Source organism: Glycine max, chromosome 8, assembly GCF_000004515.6.
Source record: "Glycine max cultivar Williams 82 chromosome 8, Glycine_max_v4.0, whole genome shotgun sequence".
Lineage (NCBI taxonomy): Eukaryota > Viridiplantae > Streptophyta > Magnoliopsida > Fabales > Fabaceae > Glycine > Glycine max.
The window spans coordinates 20,977,224-20,996,801 of record NC_038244.2 but is presented as its reverse complement, the minus strand read 5'-3'; the positions used below and the strand labels follow the sequence as shown (position 1 = coordinate 20,996,801).

The window sequence follows — 19,578 nt, the reverse complement described above, 5'->3', positions numbered from 1 at the left end:
TATCATTATTATTATTTGGTTTGATTATTTCAAAATCAAAAATGGAAATTTGTAAAACCCATATTTCCTTTTAGGAACATAAATAGGAACGGAAAAATAAGGCTACAGCCTCATATTCCAAAAAATCCTTGTTTCCCAGACAAAATGGAAGACATAAAAACTTAAGAGCTTTTCTAGGTCTGCTTAATTATGCAAGAAATTTATCAAAGACCTGGGAAAATATACAGCCCCTCTTTATAACAAAAATCTTTGACTGGACAAAGAAAATTTAATACTGAGGATATAAAATTAGTTCAAAAGATTAAAGAAATGGTTAAAACTTGCCATATCTATCCTTACCATTAGATTCTGATTATCTAGTTATAGAATGTAATGGTTGTGAACAAGGATGGGGAGCCATCCTAAAGAAAAAGAAAAATAAATATGAAAAGATTCATGATGAAGAAATTTGCAGATATGCCTCAGGAAAATACATACAAAACCACAGGTATACTCAACATCTACAGACTATGAAGTAAATGTTGTAATAAATGCTTTAGAAGGATTTAAACTCTTCTTGATAATAAAAGCGAAATCACCATAAGAATGATTGTGAAGCAATAGTAGCTTATGGTAGCAATAGATAAATACTGAAAAAACCTCAAAAAGATGCTTTATTCCAGAATATGTCTATCATAATGGAGTAAAAATAAATTTTGAACACATAAAAGGAATAAAAAATGTTACTGCTGATATTCTCACTCGTTTTGCAGGATACAACAAAATGAAGCCTTGTAAGGTTTCCTACCAAAACATAAAGCACAAAATGAAGTTCGGCAATCAAGAATTGCCAGTACTTACAAATGAGTTTCACTACCTAGGTAAGAAGCTGTTAATGACAAATTCAATTATCTAATTGACAATAATGAACAGTTTGTCTGTTCAGTGAAAAAGGGCATAATCTGTGCTCTATACAATTTCTGCATAGCAGATAACCAAGGAGTTCCTCTTCTTACAAAAGCCTCTCCTTCTTGAAAAGGCTATACAGCTTTTGTCCTATTATCAGGACCTCATAAAGGTGTTTATACCAACTTCAAAGACCTTTGCCTTGCAAATGAGGGTATTCAAAGCCAATCTAAAGTTTATTCAACAGAAAGCACTTGAATTGAATACCACAGACATCAATAAGATAAAAAGGTCTCTTGAACTAGAAAACCCGACAATAGTGATAAATGCTGGCCAAACCAAGACTAGCCAAAAACCTATAAAGACTTAGTTAGCCCAAATATCCCAGGCTCAATAAATGACCTAAACTTAGACAATTTTAAGAAAATACAGACCTGATTGTTTAAGATACACAATAACCAAACCCAAATTTCGGGACTCTACATAGGCGTACATGCTTATTTTAACCAAAATTTTGTCTGGATCAATAAAACTCCATACTGCCAAGACAAAACCAATTGCCCTTGCAAAATAAAATTCCCCTTTAGAAAGGCCAGACTAGATATGGATCAGTTTAAGTCTTTCGGATATGAAGACTTAGCAATTTCTACAAAGAGTCTATTGGACGATGGATGTTTGGAATCAATCCTGATTCCTCCATCTGATAGGTTCGAGGGATTTAATCCCTCAATCAATGAGGCCATAAACTTAATCCAAGCAGAAATGATGGACTACATTGCCATCAAGATAACGACCTGCCCGAGCAATTTCACTGCTCAAAATTATCATTGCCATGTTATGAAACTCTTACCAGAGGATCATAGAGATTATCCCTGCCTATTCAATGATGAATACGAAAGCTGGAATGTACAAGGTAATACACAATACCAATATAGCCATATGAGGGCACAAATTCAGGGCTATCAATGGTTCTTCTCAGAAGAGGACAAACGTGAGTTTGATTTGATAAAAGAAACTCATGACACAAAGCTTTTCTTGCCCTTATACAATGGGAAATTTTTCATTCCTTTCCCGGTGGATCAAAATATAGTTCTTCCAGAAAGAGAAAAAAGACAATGAGATTTATGAAGCCAGCGGATGCCATGGACAACAAACTCCTCCTTTCCCTTCTACTGATCTCTCAATGGAAGATTAATCTGACATTTTCTGTTCTGAGAATATCCAAGACGAAGAAGATGTTACGATCACTAAGTCAACTAAGAGTTAAAGACAAATGTATTCTGCCTAAACACAGTTAAAATCCAAGGCAGGAATCTTTACTATTGCATAGATTGGACATTGAGCTTATCTATAATAAATTTATTTGTAAAAGACAGCCCTGTGACAAAGTAAATGAACAATAATTTTATTGTTCTTCACTGAAGGGGTTTTGTCTTGTTATGTAAACTTTCTCTATATAAAGAGTGTTGAGGTTCAGTTGAAGACATACGCTGAACAATATCATACCCAATAGTAAGAAAGAAACTGAAGAAAGAGAAGCTTGTAATAGTTGTCTGTGTAATAATATCAAGTTCTTTTCTGCATCTTTCCCCTCTTCTCCAAAAATTTTCTCCGATAAAACTGTAAGTATGAATCTCGCTATGTCTGGCTAATCCTTTTGAAGGCACCCTCAAGGGGCCTTAGTTATCTCTATTTGGAAAATGCGAATATGATTTAGAACCGAGCTGTTGTAAACAGTAATTTTTTTACCTTTCTTATCCTCCTTTTTGCTTGTTTTTCGAAAACCTGGGATTGGTAAGCCTGCAAAAGTGTGCCCTTGATAGCTGTTTTTGAAAAACTATGAAAGTCCTTTTTGGTTAGGCTGGTGCTTGGAGGAAAATAAGATCTACATAAGCCCCAAAAGTAAGTGTGGGCAGTTCGCAATCTTCAGTACTCAGCTTAATATCCAGAAAACTGATAAGGACGTGAAAAAAAATGGGTTCATCATATTCTATATTTTTCCAAATAAGATAACTTATAGTGTCCACTTGGGGATTGCCCTCTATCCATCTAATTTGATCTTTTACTTCCACATACCGCTTACTCTTAACTGTTATTAATTATAGCTTTCAAATATAATATAAATCTAACTAGGAGGCTTTGCCACTTTTGCTGATCTATATTATTTTTTTTTTTGTGCCTACTTTTATTTACTTTCTTTTACTTTTATTATATTTTGTACTTTCTGCCTACTTTTATTTACTTTCTTTTACTTTTATTATATTTTTGTACTTTTGCCTACTTTTATTTACGTGCTTTTATTACCTTTTACATTTATGGGTTCTTGGTGCATCGAATTGAATAGTAATCATAGTGTGTCCATTTACATCGGTATCTGGATAATCTTAAAGATAGAGTATTACTATTAGTAGAAAACTAGCATTATATTGGAAATTTGGAAGTGTCCCTATAAAACTGTCATTTACTTGAGATCAGCTTCATATTGTGACGAAAATCAAAGATTTGCTGTTATAATGTGATCTGTGATGGAATGACACCAAGCATATGGGAAACAAGAGCAGCGCAGGAGATGAAAGACATGCACTAGGGCATGATTTGGTGTTTTTTATTTTTATTATTTTTCTTTTACCATATTAAACTTTAGAGAAGTATTCCAATTGAGGAAAAATAGTAATTTTTTTCCTTTCAATACGTAATTTGCTGGTAAATGAATAGCTAAAAAATAAAAATATAAAATTTAGTTTCCAAAAATATAAAAGATACGATAAATATATTCAGCCGTTAACTTCAGTCCGTCACCATTAATAAAATAGCTTACGTAGCACGAAGGGACAAATTGTCACTAAAATGATTGTCAATGTGGATTTTCAGGGACATATTTGTCATAATATTTTTTTCAGCTTTTCGTTTTCCCACTTCAATGAAAAATGCATTACTGAAAGATGAATATGCAAAATTTAATTTCCGAAAATATAAAAAGCACAACAAATATATCCGGACGTTAATAATAGATTGTGACTAATTATTATTATTATTATTATTATTATTATTATTATTATTATTATTATTATTATTATTATTATTATTATTATTATATTATTATTATGTGTTTGTAATTTACTGCTCTTATTCGTTTAGTACTTATGCAATATATTTTTTAAATTCCCTTTTAATATATATATTTTTATTATTTTGATTTCCTTGTCAAACCTTAATCTTTGCCGTTAAAAAAATATCTTATATCTTATAATTTTATCAAATTTCTCACTTTTAATCTTTAAAATTATTTCATAACACAATTCCAACTTAAGTACCCTTATATTTAGATTGAAAATAATATGTCGAGAGTTTTGAGTAGAAAAAACACGACCTGTCGCAAAACCAAATTTATTTATTTATTTGTTTTAAAAAAGAATTTAATCAACTATTTTTTTTAAAAAAGTCTCACAAAATTTAAACTAAATAAAGCTAAAGTGGAAGTCTTTTTTTTAATCAATAAAATGTATATATATATCTCAAATATGAAAGAATTCCTTGGATAAACCTTATGTGCTTCCACTCGAGACAACACTTATTATACATAATATGAATGAAATGAAAACAGTTACTAACAAATAAAGAACCCAAATAACTTTAAATAAAAAATACAATAATGCTCAAACTAATACAAAGGTTAACTTTAAAACAAAACAAAAAAAACTAATACAGATGTTTATTCTTTGTCTTTGGGACGTAAAGTTGTATCTCTCGCTGATCTAGGAGTTGCAGCCACCTTGCATTCCATTTGACATACTGTGACAGAGTACATAATAAAGATTAATAATTAATTGAAGAAACAAAAATTTTAAGAAATAAAAGGCTTTCATTTTTTTAAAATGATAACTCATTTTTTTTATATCATAAAACTAAAGAAATTTATTTTACTTTGGAAAATAAGTAGTTATATTGATTAATTAAAAAACTAATTAACAATTTGATAGATGGATAAATAGATAGATAATTAAAGTATAAAAGTTCAAATCTTAAGTTGTATTCTACTATTTTTTAATCCCTTTTTTTCCCCTAACTTCTCACATAAACAATTTATTATTAACGTCTGGATATATTTGTTGCACTTTTTATACCTTCAGAGACTAAATTTTATATTTTAATTTCATCTTTCAAGGACGCATTTGTCAATGGAGTGGAGATACCAAAAGTTAAAAAAATATTACAACAAATATGCCCTATAGGTTGACAATCCACGCTGACAATAATTTAAGTGACAAATTTGTCCCTCCGTGTCACGTAGGTTATTTTATTAACGGTGACAGACGGAAGTTAACGGCCAGATATATCGCATTTTGTACACTTTCAGGGACTAAATTTTGTATTTTCATTTTTCAGGGACACATTTATCAACGAATTACACATTGAGGGACAAAAATGACTATTTATCCTACTATTTATTAGCATTTTCAGTGATTATTAATTTTTGCAATAAAGTTACCTCAATATAATTTTTGGAATATCTTCGAATTGCATTTTTTATTTATAAAACGAAATTTAAACAACTTTGTACCTATAAATATAATACCCCATTTGTAGAAACATAACAAGAGAATAATTCTCTTGTTCTTCTGTTCTGTATCTTTTGTACTTCTAAATTCTTACTTTTTTCGTTAATTTTTATAACATTTTTAAATTTAAAAGTCTTATTGCCTCAATTCTCGGGTTATTTATCATTAAGAATAAATATTTTATTATTTTCTTTAACTTGTTTTTATTTATAAAATTTATTGAAATTTAATATAAGTCGTACAATACTTACTAATTATTAGAAAAGAATGAATAGTCTTGACCAGTTGTATTGTTTTAGGTCATTAATGTTTAGCTATTTCGGTAGCCCGAGTCCGTGATACAAACATTCCAAAAAATTGAGTCGCCTTCGAATTTTAAAATAATTAAAGTTTAATTGAGTTTTAATTTATAGTCATTTTGTTGTGATTATAATGAGTATTTTCACTTTTTAAAATAATTTTTCACAACAATTAAATCTCTTATTTTTGCTAATTGAGATAAAATGTATGTCTAAGTCTACTCACTATTGCAAAAAGACCCTATAACCACTGCTCTAAACCACTTTCAAAGACAGTTTTGAACTGTCCTTGAAGTCAACGTGGTTGAAAATTTTTTATTTTCGATAATGATTTAATGAAAAATCATCTTAGAAGAGGGTATCCTTCTAAAAATCATCTTAGAATGATATTCTTCTAAAACGATTCTTAGAAAAATTGTCTTAGAAAATATATATTTTAAAACGGTTGTTAACTAAGAACCGTCTTAGAATGATACCCTTCTAAAAAAGATTTTTAGCTAAGAACCATTTTAAAATATACACTTTCTAAGACGGTTTTTTTAATCACCGTTTTAGAATGTATTATTTTTAAAAAAATATATATATTTCTTGACATCAATATAATGCTACTCATGATTTAAAGGTAAGTGCAGTAAACTTAACAAGGTTTTTAACCAAAAACTAAAAAAAATAGCCATAATGAAATTTTTCAAAAAATTAAATGACTAAAAGTTAATATAAAAAAATACTTAAATATAAAGGATTAAAAATGACATTTAGGTTGATTACTATTTTCCTAACAAGTTTCCATTCATCCTTTACATGCTTACACTTTCAATTGAACAAGAGGTCTTTCTTGAAGGTTTTTTAGGGACCATAAATTGAGCTAGAAATACAAACCAGGAGGTCTTTCTTTTGCTTGAGCCAATTGAACAACAAAGGCAATAGATTCCTTAGTTGCTCCTCTCCAAATATCTCCACTCATTGGATGACCATCTAACTTGAGTTTGTATAAGACAAAAGATGTACTTATTAATAGAAATATGGAATAAATTTTGGCTTATAAAAATTATTTGAGAATTTTCAAAGGCACACTTGCCATAAGTTGAAGCTTTGAAGACTGGGTTTCATAATACAGAACAATTTGTTCATAGAGGATATTGTTGAATCACCACCATTAGGTAAGCTAATCCAATTACATATTGATAGATATGGTAATTTACTAAGTTTTACAATAATTACTTTAAAATTCATATCTATCATGATTTTGAATTAATCAACAATGTAAAAAAACTATACTAATAGTATACAAAAAATAAAGTCTAAAAAGAAAACGACTAAAATATAAATATTTTGAAACAGAGGTAGTAATTAATAATATTTGGAGAAACCACGAAATATCCCCCCCACCCCAAGACCATCATTATGATAGTTCATTGACAACATGAACCTTTTTGTCATCAGAATTTGCATGACTTTTTCACCTCTCTTCACTGTGTGTGAATGAGATGCTGAGGGGGGCATGCTCTGTCACCCATGTCTAAAAACTAAAAAACTAACTCGACTAGTTGATCCATATAGCTTGTGGGATCACACAAATATATATTCTTTAATTTCCAAGTCCAATAATGAGTATTCTAATCCAATCAACTATCCAAACATCAAAAGTGTGAAGCATACTTCTTTTTGATTGGCATGAAGAAAATTATAAAGGTATAGATAAATTCCATCTATTATTTCCTACCCTTGAAATTAAAAGCCATCATAAGCTAACAAGCAATCATTCAAGACATAAACAATAATAACACAATAAAGAAACTGAGGAAATGGTTAGTAATTACAAAATAATGTTCTTTTCCTGTTGGCATAACCCTGTGAAGTGTTGACTTGCAAGTGTAATGACAAAAGCTGAGAATGATATGTACTAGTATGGCAGTAGACTAAAACCTTGGTTAATGTGTATAAAAATTGATTGTAGAGTTGCTCAACAACTCTAATTACTCGACAAAATTGACAAAAACCCTTGTTGGATGATGGATACCTGAAAAAACAATTTGTCCACCTCTCCATCATTTCTCCAATGTTCATTATTAAGGCCCTACAAATACAAACCAAAAAAACCCAACACCAGGAAAGAAAAGCAAATAAAGTGCATATTATTTATAAAACTTCTTAACCAAGAACTCACCCTTCTACATGAGGCACATCCTCCCAAACTTGAGGTTAGTTGACCTTATCCTTGCAAATATATAAATGTAAAATCGCAAGCCTTGTGAATTCAAAATATTAAATAGAAAACATGAAGTCAGGGTGTATGGAAGGTAAAATAAAGTGGAGACTAGGGGATTCACAAACTAGGGGAGCATCACGTCAAAAAAATGGTTAAGCTCACCGTTATTGTATCCAAAAAGTTCTGCTACAGCAATGAAGGAAGTTCTCCAATAAGCAGTCCACTTGGTAGGTGAATCCTTGCCATACGTTGGTTGCATAATTGGCTTGATGTAAGCCATTCTTTGGTTTATTCTTCACTGCAACATAAATTCATTTTTTTATTCAGTAATACAGTTCAAACTTGTTTTGTAAACAAATGGAATATAGCAATATTGCTGTAAATGTTCGAGCAATTTAGTTTATTCTAACCTGGTCTGTGTGTAGTGTTTCCCATTTACTAGCCAATGGTGGATGACTGTAACATCATCCTACATACATAACCAAAGAAGTCAGTTACAAGTGAGCTAAAAAAGATGTTGCACAAAACTATAGCAGGTACTTCTGCTCTTACATTTCCTTTTTTCTTTTATCAAGGAAAAAAGTAATAATTTTTCCTTTGGAGTTTTCCTTCATCTTTACCATTTAGAACACAACAAAATTAAATGGGATTCTGCAATACCATCATGAAATAACAAAGCTAGCACAAGTTGCAAAGCAAACTTACTTGGAAATAAAAAAAAGTAGATTTGTCGAAGGCATAGTTCCTCCAGTAAAGAAGTATCTTGTAATCTAGTCATCTTCATTTTTGTCCTTCACGGAGAAATAACCAATAGGTAAATGAATTGTATCTATGAAAAGTTGAAAACTCATTACTCTTGTTATTAACAACGTAATGTCAGCTTCACCTCAAAGAGGTAGGCAAATGCTTTGTGGCAAAAGTAATGAACAAATAAAGGCCATCCTTTTTCATCCATTTGGATATCTTCTTGAGAGGATCTTTATAGTTCTTCATATGCTGCATCAAGGTCAAAACAAACACTTAAGTTCAAGAAAATGTGGCTTCAACACTAATTATTTATTCACAAATTCTAACCTCAAACATTTCTATGGAAAATATTCTGTCATAAGAAGCCTCCATTTCAAACGTGCTAATATCTACAACTATAATATTCAAATTTTGCAACTGAAGATCCCTAACAAGAGAGCAACAGAAGCTAAATATTGGTTTCACGTAATTAAGTTGTCATCTGTCTAATAAATTTTTGGTTAACCCTATGACCGACATGCATAGTGCTTTAAAGCAAACAAAGGGATATCAAATAGCATACTGGCACTTCTCATCAATATAAGCCTTTTGAGTTGTATAATTGCAAATTCTTGTAACCCTACAGTTAGTGTACTATATTTATATTATAATTTATATAATATAAATATATAATGTATAATATTACCCTCAGCTGTCAACATATTAACAAAACTAGCAAAATATGCCTATCAAAAATTGCCTCAAGTACTGTTGTAGTGTATATAGGTCACTTACCATTCCCAAATTATAGGTTCAACTAATGTACCGCATCTGGCTGGTTCTCTGGCAAAGCCTTCCGAAATGCTGCCATTTCATTATGTCTCGTGTAATCTTGATAGAGTAGGGAATTCCTTTTGTTTGAACAATAAAAGGAAAATTGGACCACGAATTTAGACAATAAATATTGTTATATGACCTAAGATTTTGTATATTACAAAATACCATGTTATTTATAAAAATAAAGGAAATTATGCAACATGAAAATATTTTAAAACAATGAGTTTGATATAATATATAATATATCAAAATTATGCCAATTGAGTTAACTAAATTTTTACTATAAACATGTCTCTGAATGTGTCAAAATAAGAAATATAAAAATTGCTAGTTATATTGCCAATGCTAAATTACACCTTATTTGCTAATTGTTGATATTGCATCAATGTACCTACTCCTAGCAGTACTAAAACCTATCTAACCAAAACCCAAGTAAAAATAAATGTTTTTTTGGGAATGTATGAATACATGAATTTTGATGATGCCAAAGAAGAATCAAACAAGACTGCTTCAAAGGATAAGTATTGTTTTAAGATTAATACAAGATTACTTAAACAAACAAAGTCTTGCTTCAAGATTACTTTAAGATCAAGTCTTGCCTCTAAACAAAGTGATTCCAAGACATGTAAGGCTCTGGTAGTCGATTATTGGGCAGTGTTATCAATTATCAGAAGACAAGTTTGAAAAATAATTGTTAAAAAGGGTTTTGAATTTGAATTTTGAACCTTAATCGAATACTAGATGTTTGTAATCGATTACCAGCAACAGAACTCTAGAAATTCAAATTCAAAATTCATGACCTTTCAAAATATAACTGTGTAATCGATTACCAGAAACCTGTAATTGATTACCAGTGAAAAATTTTAGAAAAAGCTTTTTGAAAAGACACATTTCTTCAAACCATTTTGAAATGGCACGAATGGCCTATATATATTGTGTCTGATTTCAAAAAGCAAGAGAGAGATATTTCAAGAGAATTTCATTGCCAAATACTCTCTCAATAGTTCTTGGGCAAACACTTGCAAATTTATTGAAGAGTTCATCCAGGAACTTCAATTGTAATGTCCTTCTCTTAAAGAGAGAATTCTTCTTCTTCTCCTTCTTATTCAAAGAGATTGATTAAGGGACCGAGGGTCTCTTAAGTTATAAGGATTTCTGAGCACAAGGGAAGGATTGTCCCTGTGTGGTTCAGACTTTGTAAAAAGATTTTTACAAAGAGATTGGAAAATCTCAAGTGGGTTGCTTGAGGACTGGACGTAGGCACGGGAAGTGGCCTAACCAGTATAAATCGAGTTTGCATTTCTCTCTTCCCTTATCTCATTTATTATTGCAATCAATTTTGTCTTGCATGTTTAAAGAACATTATTAAATTGATTGCTGCTTCTTCTTCTGCATTCTGAGTCTATCACTTAGAAGGAGGGTTAAAAGTTTGCTAGTGGGAAATTAATTCACCCCTTCTTAAGTTATTGAGGTCGCTGGTTCAACACTTTCATACCAAAATCATAGAAGGTATCCCACTTTTATTATCAATTTGATAATTTTATTGTATCAATGACAGGGATGTCTTGCATAATCCCAGATGGTCCTCGTTCCTCCAAATGACAATTCATCTTTTAATTCCTTACAATACTACTCTGAAATGTTAAACTAAAGATAATTGCATGTGATTAATCTTAAAACTGTCCTTATTATTGACCAAATATTCAATTAAGAATCATAACCAAATATATGTGTGAAATCAAGAGAAAGGATAACTTAGCTAGATTCACTACTACAAAAAGCAGTTTTAACATCGGTTTTGTATAAAACCAATGTTAAGTTAAACGCGATGACATATTTGTAAATAAAGTATCATTTTTAACATCGGTTTTCCAAAAAACCGATGTTAATGCATACACGTTAACATCGGTTTTCCAAAAAATCGATGTTAATATAAACTTTTTTTTAATTATTTATATATTTTTAAAAAAATCATATATTGCATTATTAATTATATTTTAATTAAAAAAAATATAATAATTAAGAAACAATTATAAATTCAAAAGGTAAACATTTAAAAATTAAACTAAATTTTTAAAATGAATTTCATAATTTTAATTTTATTATTATTGAATCAACAAAATTTGATAAGACTTCGCCATATTTTTTGTCATTTGACTAAGCAAAGTTTTTTCTTCAATGCTTAAATAACCAACATACAAATGGAGGTGAAATTTAATATTTTGGTTATTACCAAATGCATTGTGTTAAGAGTAAATAGTGGATGCTACTAAAAAAAAGAGTAAATAGTGTATGTTAATAATTTAATTTTTTACACTAATATTTAATAATAAATTATCATGTACAATTTTTTCTCATGTTAGTTATCCTAAAAATTGTAGTAATAATAAATTTTAACTATTGAATGATATAAAAAAATTATATGGTTTCTTTATAGAAATTAAAATCTTGTGTAACTTTTTTTTGTCAAAGATCGCAAATGTCCAAATGTAGTGTGTGACTACTACCCAAGTAAGTGTAGAGTGAGATTGATTAATTATTTTTATTCGTAAAAATTAAACATAAAAATATATAATAACTGTTCAACCAAGAAAAGACAAAAAAAAATAATTCTTTAGTTAGATCTCTTTGACCGATAAAATAATTTATTTCAATGGACATATTTCATAATAAATATAAAATCATTGTTATTTATAAAAAATTCTAAAAATTAATTTAAGATATGATTCTTGCATAATACTAAATACATGCCGTTAAAAAGATACATATTTTAACAAATGTGATTATATCCCATGAAAATTAATCAACATTATAATGACTTGCTCAACAACGTAATGTCGGCTTCACCTCAAAGAGGTAGACAAATGCTTTGTGGCAAAAGTAATGAACAAATAAAGGCCATCCTTTTTCATCCATTTGGATATCTTCTTGAGAGGATCTTTATAGTTCTTCATATGCTGCATTAAGGTCAAAACAGACACTTAAGTTCAAGAAAACGTGGCTTCAACACTAATTATTTATTCACAAATTCTAACCTCAAACATTTCTATGGAAAATATTCTGTCATAAGAAGCCTCCATTTCAAACGTGCTAATATCAGCAACTATAATATTCAAATTTTGCAGCTGAAGATCCCTAACAAGAGAGCAACAGAAGCTAAATATTGGTTTCACGTAATTAAGTTGTCATCTGTCTAATAAATTTTTGGTTAACCATATGACCGGCATGCATAGTGCTTTAAAGCAAACAAAGGGATATCAAACAGCATACCGGCACTTCTCATCAATATAAGCCTTTTGAGTCATAGAATTGCAGATTCTTGTAACCCTACAGTTAGTATACTTATGCAGTTAGTGTAACAAGTTTGATTGTTGAATGTGTGGGGCAAACTTCTGCAGAGCTTGACTATAAGGTAAAATGGTCGTATGATGTACCAAACATTTCATTTTTTGAACAAGGCCAGTTTAGAACAAAGAAAACTATTAAATATTTCTGAAGAGAACAGGCCAAATAAGTATTCACTCTCGCAGGATGTCTAAGAAATGAAACATTCCATATGGTAAACGAACCAAATTCCTACCCAGGGGTCTGAAAAAAATATGATCTAATAAGATTATTATTTTCATTTCTCATTATAATCAAGAGACACTACCTTACTTTAAGTAATTTGTTTTGGGGATATTTATGTAATTTAATTAAAAAAACTTTGTTCTCTCTCTCTTTCCCCCTCTCAATCTCGCATAGCACTTCATGTACATGCTCATTGAGAAATCAAAATCAAGCATCGACCATAATTAGAGGTCCAAAATGCAAGTAAAACAAATTATCAAAGAAATATGTGACCATTAAGAACCATGCATCAAGGTATAATAACAGCAATATGAGACGGAAAATAAATAATCACGAGGCTTTTTAGTTATACAAACCAAATCACTATTAGTCTATTATCCACCGTCCATGATATTGTACCTAACAACCTTATTGCAAGAGTTACTAATGATGCCCAATCAGTCGCTCCTACTACAATATTTCCAACCTAATATCAGGTCACATTTCTGTGATCAATGATCAATCAATTAAAATCAACCATTGAATATCTAAATATGGTGTTCAAAGTCATAAAAGCCTATTATAATTTATATAATATAAATATATAATGTATAATATTACCCTCAGCGGTCAACATATTAACAAAACTAGCAAAATATGCCTATCAAAAATTGCCTCAAGTACTGTGGTAGTGTATATAGGTCACTTGCCACTCCCAAATTATAGGTTCAACTAATGTACCGCATCTGGCTGGTTCTCTGGCAAAGCCTTCCGAAATGCTGCCATTTCATTATGTCTCATGTAATCTTGATAGAGTAGGGAATTCCTTCTGTTTGAACAATAAAAGGAAAATTGGATCACGAATTTAGACAATAAATATTGTTATATGACCTAAGATTTTGTATATTACAAAATACCATGTTATTTATAAAAATAAAGGAAATTATGCAACATGAAAATATTTTAAAACAATGAGTTTGATATAATATATAATATATCAAAATTATGCCAATTGAGTTAACTAAATTTTTACTATAAACATGCCTGTGAATGTGTCAAAATATGAAATATAAAAATTGCTAGTTATATTGCCAATGCTAAATTACACCTTATTTGCTAATTGTTGATATTGCATCAATGTACCTACTCCTAGTAGTACTAAAACCTATCTAACCAAAACCCAAGTAAAAATAAATGTTTTTTGGGAATGTATGAATACATGAATTTTGATGATGCCAAAGAAGAATCAAACAAGGTTGCTTCAAAGGATAAGTATTGCTTTAAGATTAATACAAGATTGCTTCAACAAACAAAGTCTTGCTTTAAGATTACTTTAAGATCAAGCCTTGCCTCAAAACAAAGTGATTCCAAGACATGCAAGGCTCTGGTAGTCGATTACTGGGCAGTGTTATCGATTATCAGAAGACAAGTTTGAAAAATAGTTGTTAAAAAGGGTTTTGAATTTGAATTTTGAACCTTAATCGAATACCAGATGTTTGTAATCAATGACCAGCAACAGAACTCTAGAAATTCAAATTCAAAAGTCATGACCCTTCAAAATATAACTGTGTAATCGATTACCAGAAACCTGTAATTGATTACCAGTGAAAAATTTCAGAAAAAGTTTTCGAAAAGACACATCTCTTCAAACCATTTTGAAATGGCACGAAGGGCCTATACATATATGTGTCTGATTTCTAAAAGCAAGAGAGAGATATTCCAAGAGAACTTCATTGCCAAATGCTCTCTCAATAGCTCTTGGGCAAACACTTGCAAATTTATTGAAGAGTTCATCCAGGAACTTCAATTGTAATATCCTTCTCTTAAAGAGAGAATTCTTCTTCTTCTTCTTCTTCTTATTCAAAGAGATTGATTAATGGACCGAGGGTCTCTTAAGTTACAAGGATTCCTGAGCACAAGGGAAGGGTTGTCCCTGTGTGGTTCAGACTTTGTAAAAAGATTTTTACAAAGAGATTGGAAAATCTCAAGTGGGTTGCTTGAGGACTGGACGTAGGCACGGGAAGTGGCCAAACCAGTATAAATCGAGTTTGCATTTCTCTCTTCCCTTGTTTCATTTATTATTGCAATCAATTTTGCCTTGCATGTTTAAAGAACATTATTAAATTGATTGCTGCTTCTTCTTCTGCATTCTGAGTCTATCACTTAGAAGGAGGGTTAAAAGTTTGTTAGTGGGAAATTAATTCACCCCCTCTTAAGTTATTGAGACCGCTGGTTCAACACTTTCATACCAAAATCATAGAAGGTATCCCACTTTTATTATCAATTTGATAATTTTATTGTATCAATGACAGGGATGTCTTGCATAATCCCAGATGGTCCTCGTTCCTCCAAATGACAATTCATCTTTTAATTCCTTACAATACTACTCTGAAATGTTAAACTAAAGATAATTGCATGTGATTAATCCTAAAACTGTCCTTATTATTGACCATATATTCAATTAAGAATCATAACCAAATATATGTGTGAAATCAAGAGAAAGGATAACTTAGCTAGATTCACAACTTAAAAAATGGAAAAATGACTGAAATTTTATCTTATTCCAAGTAAGGAATTAAGGATTACCTGAAATGAAGCCGACAAAGTGAATATCACATTTCCCTTTTGAATTGCATCTACTTTCCTTCTAGCGAAACTCTTCCCATCATGGAGACAATAAACTTGATATATAATGGGTACTGGAAAACAATGTGAATTATAAATAAAATAAAAGAAAAGGTTCCTCTACAAAACAATGTAGCAGGTGAACAAAGAATAGAAAATGAATCTTTTAAGCAAGGAAAAATGGTAGAAAGAAACAGAGAAGTGAGTCGAATCAGAGTATTGTCAATGGGGTTCAGATTAAGCACACTTACTGTTAAAATCCTCCACAAGAAGAAAATAGGCATGCAAGTTAAGAACAACTTTAAGACAATCAATAGATTTTGATGCTGCAGCCAGTGCCTGTAGAATGTATATTACACATTATCATGTAAGCAATCATTACCCCTCCAACTATGAGTACCCCAAAGAGGCCAAAGATACAATTCTATCCATAATTCTAAAAGAGATATTTAGATTTGTCATCTCTTTTTGTAAATGTAACCAAAATGTAAGAAGTTTAGAATCTTGAACAAATGCATCAGATTTTAATATTACATCAAACAGAAGTAGAGACAATTCAAAGGGTGTAGTAGGATAACTAACAAAACCCTTCCCAAGCCCCAAAATGTCAGTGAAGCAAAAGAGTACCTGTAAGGAATACCCACAAAAGGCTCCAGGAAATTGCTTTGCCATAATTTCCATAGCTGCAAGAAAAGCAACAACCTAAAGGAAAAAAAGTGTGTTAAATCTACGCCTGAGTAACTAGTAGGGACCCTATAAAATCATTAATCTCAAACCCAATCCCCACCAAATTGAATTCAAAAAATCTATTTTCCATGGGCACTTCCTAGAGCCGCAAGGGCCTCGAAGTCACCGACTCAGATTCCGACTACGAACACAAAGAAGAAGTAAATGAAGAAAAAGAAGAAACAAAGCACTACAAAGACGCAAAAACCCACTCCACCAAGCTCGATGACGTGGATGTGAAACTCAAAGCCTTAAAACTCAAATACCAAATGCCGTCTTCCTCCTCTGCAAAATCACTTCCCCAAAACGCTGTTAACCTCTACCTTCACATCGGCGACAACACTCCCAACGCTAAATGGATCCTCTCCGACAAATGCACCTCTTACGCCTTTCTCAAAGACTAAGACAATGAAAACGACGCCATTTGGTTCCTCATTGTAGGTTCCAAGGTTCGCGCTAGGGATTCCTCCAAAATGCAATTGAAGATGTTCGACGACCAGCGTCGCGTCGATTTCGTAGCCAACGACGTTTGGGCCCACAAATTCCACCTCCGACGACACATACCACCAATTCCATCTGGGAGGATGTCGTCGCCGCAGAGTCGTTGCCTGCACGGCGGAGAAACGAACTAATGGAGGAATTTCAAGAGGCCACGAACGGTGGGGTCCAAACCCTAACCTTAGGCGCGATGGATAATAGTTTCATGGTGAACATGAACCACATGTACCACAACATGAACCACAACTTCGAACAAGGCTTTGTTGATGCGTGTGGAAGCAAACATGATGTTGATGAGGCCCTTAAAAGACGGAAAGCCCAACGCTTCAAAGCTTCACCAGCTCGACATTGAAACGGGGAAGATTGTTACGGAGTTGAAGTTTGGAAAAGACGGCTTGGAACCCCGAGGGGAGGGCGGGAGTGACAATATTAAACTATTAAAGTAAGCAAAAACATTCTAAGACGGTTTTGTAAAAACCATCTTAGAATAATCACCTTCTAAGATGATTTTCTTAAAACCGTTGTATAGTGGTTGTATTTATTTACAAATATGTCACCGTCTCATATACTAAGACGGTTCCTCGGGAATTGTCTTTGTTTTGGATTTGTAGAAAATGTTTTTTTTTAGGCGTGGACTGGCCAATTATTAAATTAAAATGTTTTAGAAAATAAAAATTAAAACAATATTATGTGATGGTTTTAGTGAAAAAAGCCTTTTAACATTAAACATAAAATAGAAGACACACAAAATTATCTTTTAACAAACTTATAAGCTTGCTTGACTCAACATGCTTAACATCTATATGTGAGTTTGTTAGGCTAAAATGATTTTTTGAATGATTTAAAGTTTAAATTTTTTAACAAAATATGTTTTAATAAAATTCTCGATCTGATTTATTTTTTAAAGAGACTTTCCTTGAATTCTGTTTGATGTAGCATAAGTTATAGGCTTTTGTTGAGCAATCTAACTAATTTTTATCCCAAATTTTCATTATAAGAACTTTTATTATTGTAAAAAACAGAACTATAAGTTTAGTCATTAAATAATTAATATTGCAATTATCAATATTAAAAAAATGAATTAAATTTATAATCCTTATTTTATGTTAAATCTAAAGTTTTTACATGATATGCCTAGTGTATGTCAAAATCACCCCTTTATAATTACCATAAACAAACCAATGTTGCATGCACGTATTGCGATGTTAATTAATATAAAAAGCCATCAATGCTATTAGGTCTAACAAAAGTCTTCAAAGTTTTTCAACAACAAAAAAAGTCTTCAAAGTCAATAAATCAAATTGAAAGCTATTAATTAATGGTGTACTATTATTCTTAGTGTCATTTTCTTATTCCATTGGCAATAGTATTACTACATAATTACCATAAACAAACCCATTTTGCACGTCTGCGGAATGTTAATTAATATAAAAAGTCCATTAATTGATGTGGTTGGGTCTAATAGAATTTTCGAAGTCGAAAGAAATTTCTCGTATATAAATCAAATACTATATGTATAATTTCCAAGTCAAATTGAATTTGGAAAACTGGAAACGTGGAGGACCACACCCTAACGTACATGCGTCCAAGTTCATATCACTCATTCATTTTTTTCCTGATTAGTGATTACTACAAATAAACCCCTTGTTTACGTTTGATTTGAACCCAAAACATAAAAACAAACCAATATACGATGTTGATTGCGTGATTGAATGTTCAGCTAGGCAATATATATATATATATATATATTATATCACATTGTATCTTGACCATTCACGCAACCTACAAATTATATAAAGAAATTATTGTTCTAAGATTCACTATATTTATACACCAGGAAATTTTGCTTCATTTGCAAGATTCCAATTACTCACGGTTATGATGGGTATCCCACATTTTCTTGCTATACCTTACCCAATCCTAGGGCACATGAACCCTCTTCTGCAGTTCGCTCTGGTTTTGGCCCAATATGGATGCAGAATCACCTTCTTGAGTTCAGATGAGAACTATGATAAATTGAAGAGTGCAAGTGGTGGTGGGAATGGCAAAGTCATCATGGACTCACACATAAAGTTGGTGTCTCTCCCTGATGGTGTGGACCATGGACCAAGCAAAGGTTATTTCCACCACCATAAACACCATGCGTGATAAGCTTCCGAAGCTCATAGAAGATCTGAATGATGCTGAGGACAGTGACAACAAGTTTTCTTGTATTATTGTCACTAAGAATATGGGATGGGCCTTGGAAGTTGGACACCAATTGGGAATTAAAGGGGCTCTATTCTGGCCAGCCTCAACAACTTCTTTGGCATCCTTTAACTCCATTCAGAGGCTTATTAATGAGGGTGCCAAAGATTCCAAAAATGGTAAGAATTAATTAAGTGGAAACTAGAAATCACAAGCATACCTGATTAATTTCTCACCACATACATGACCTCAAATTTATCACTTGTACGTCCATTAGTACTTCACTATATTCCTGTCACATGCTGCTGTTGTGTTGGATACGGTGTATTGGAGATTTCTCATTATTTTACCAAACAGTATATCGCTTCTTTAATTGGTTAACTTTTAGAATGAGAGGTTAGATTAAACAACTAGATATTAAACATCATAAAAAAATTCCTTCATGAAAAAGTCCTACGTTGTAATTAGGGTTTATTAT

General features: G+C 31.3%; 1 pseudogene; it reads right to left on the bottom strand.

The window, feature by feature from the left end:
- Window positions 1–8,076: 8,076 nt before the first annotated feature.
- On the bottom strand, window positions 8,077–17,199 carry LOC100792238 ((S)-coclaurine N-methyltransferase-like; annotated as a pseudogene).
- Between the last annotated feature and the right edge of the window lie 2,379 nt (window positions 17,200–19,578).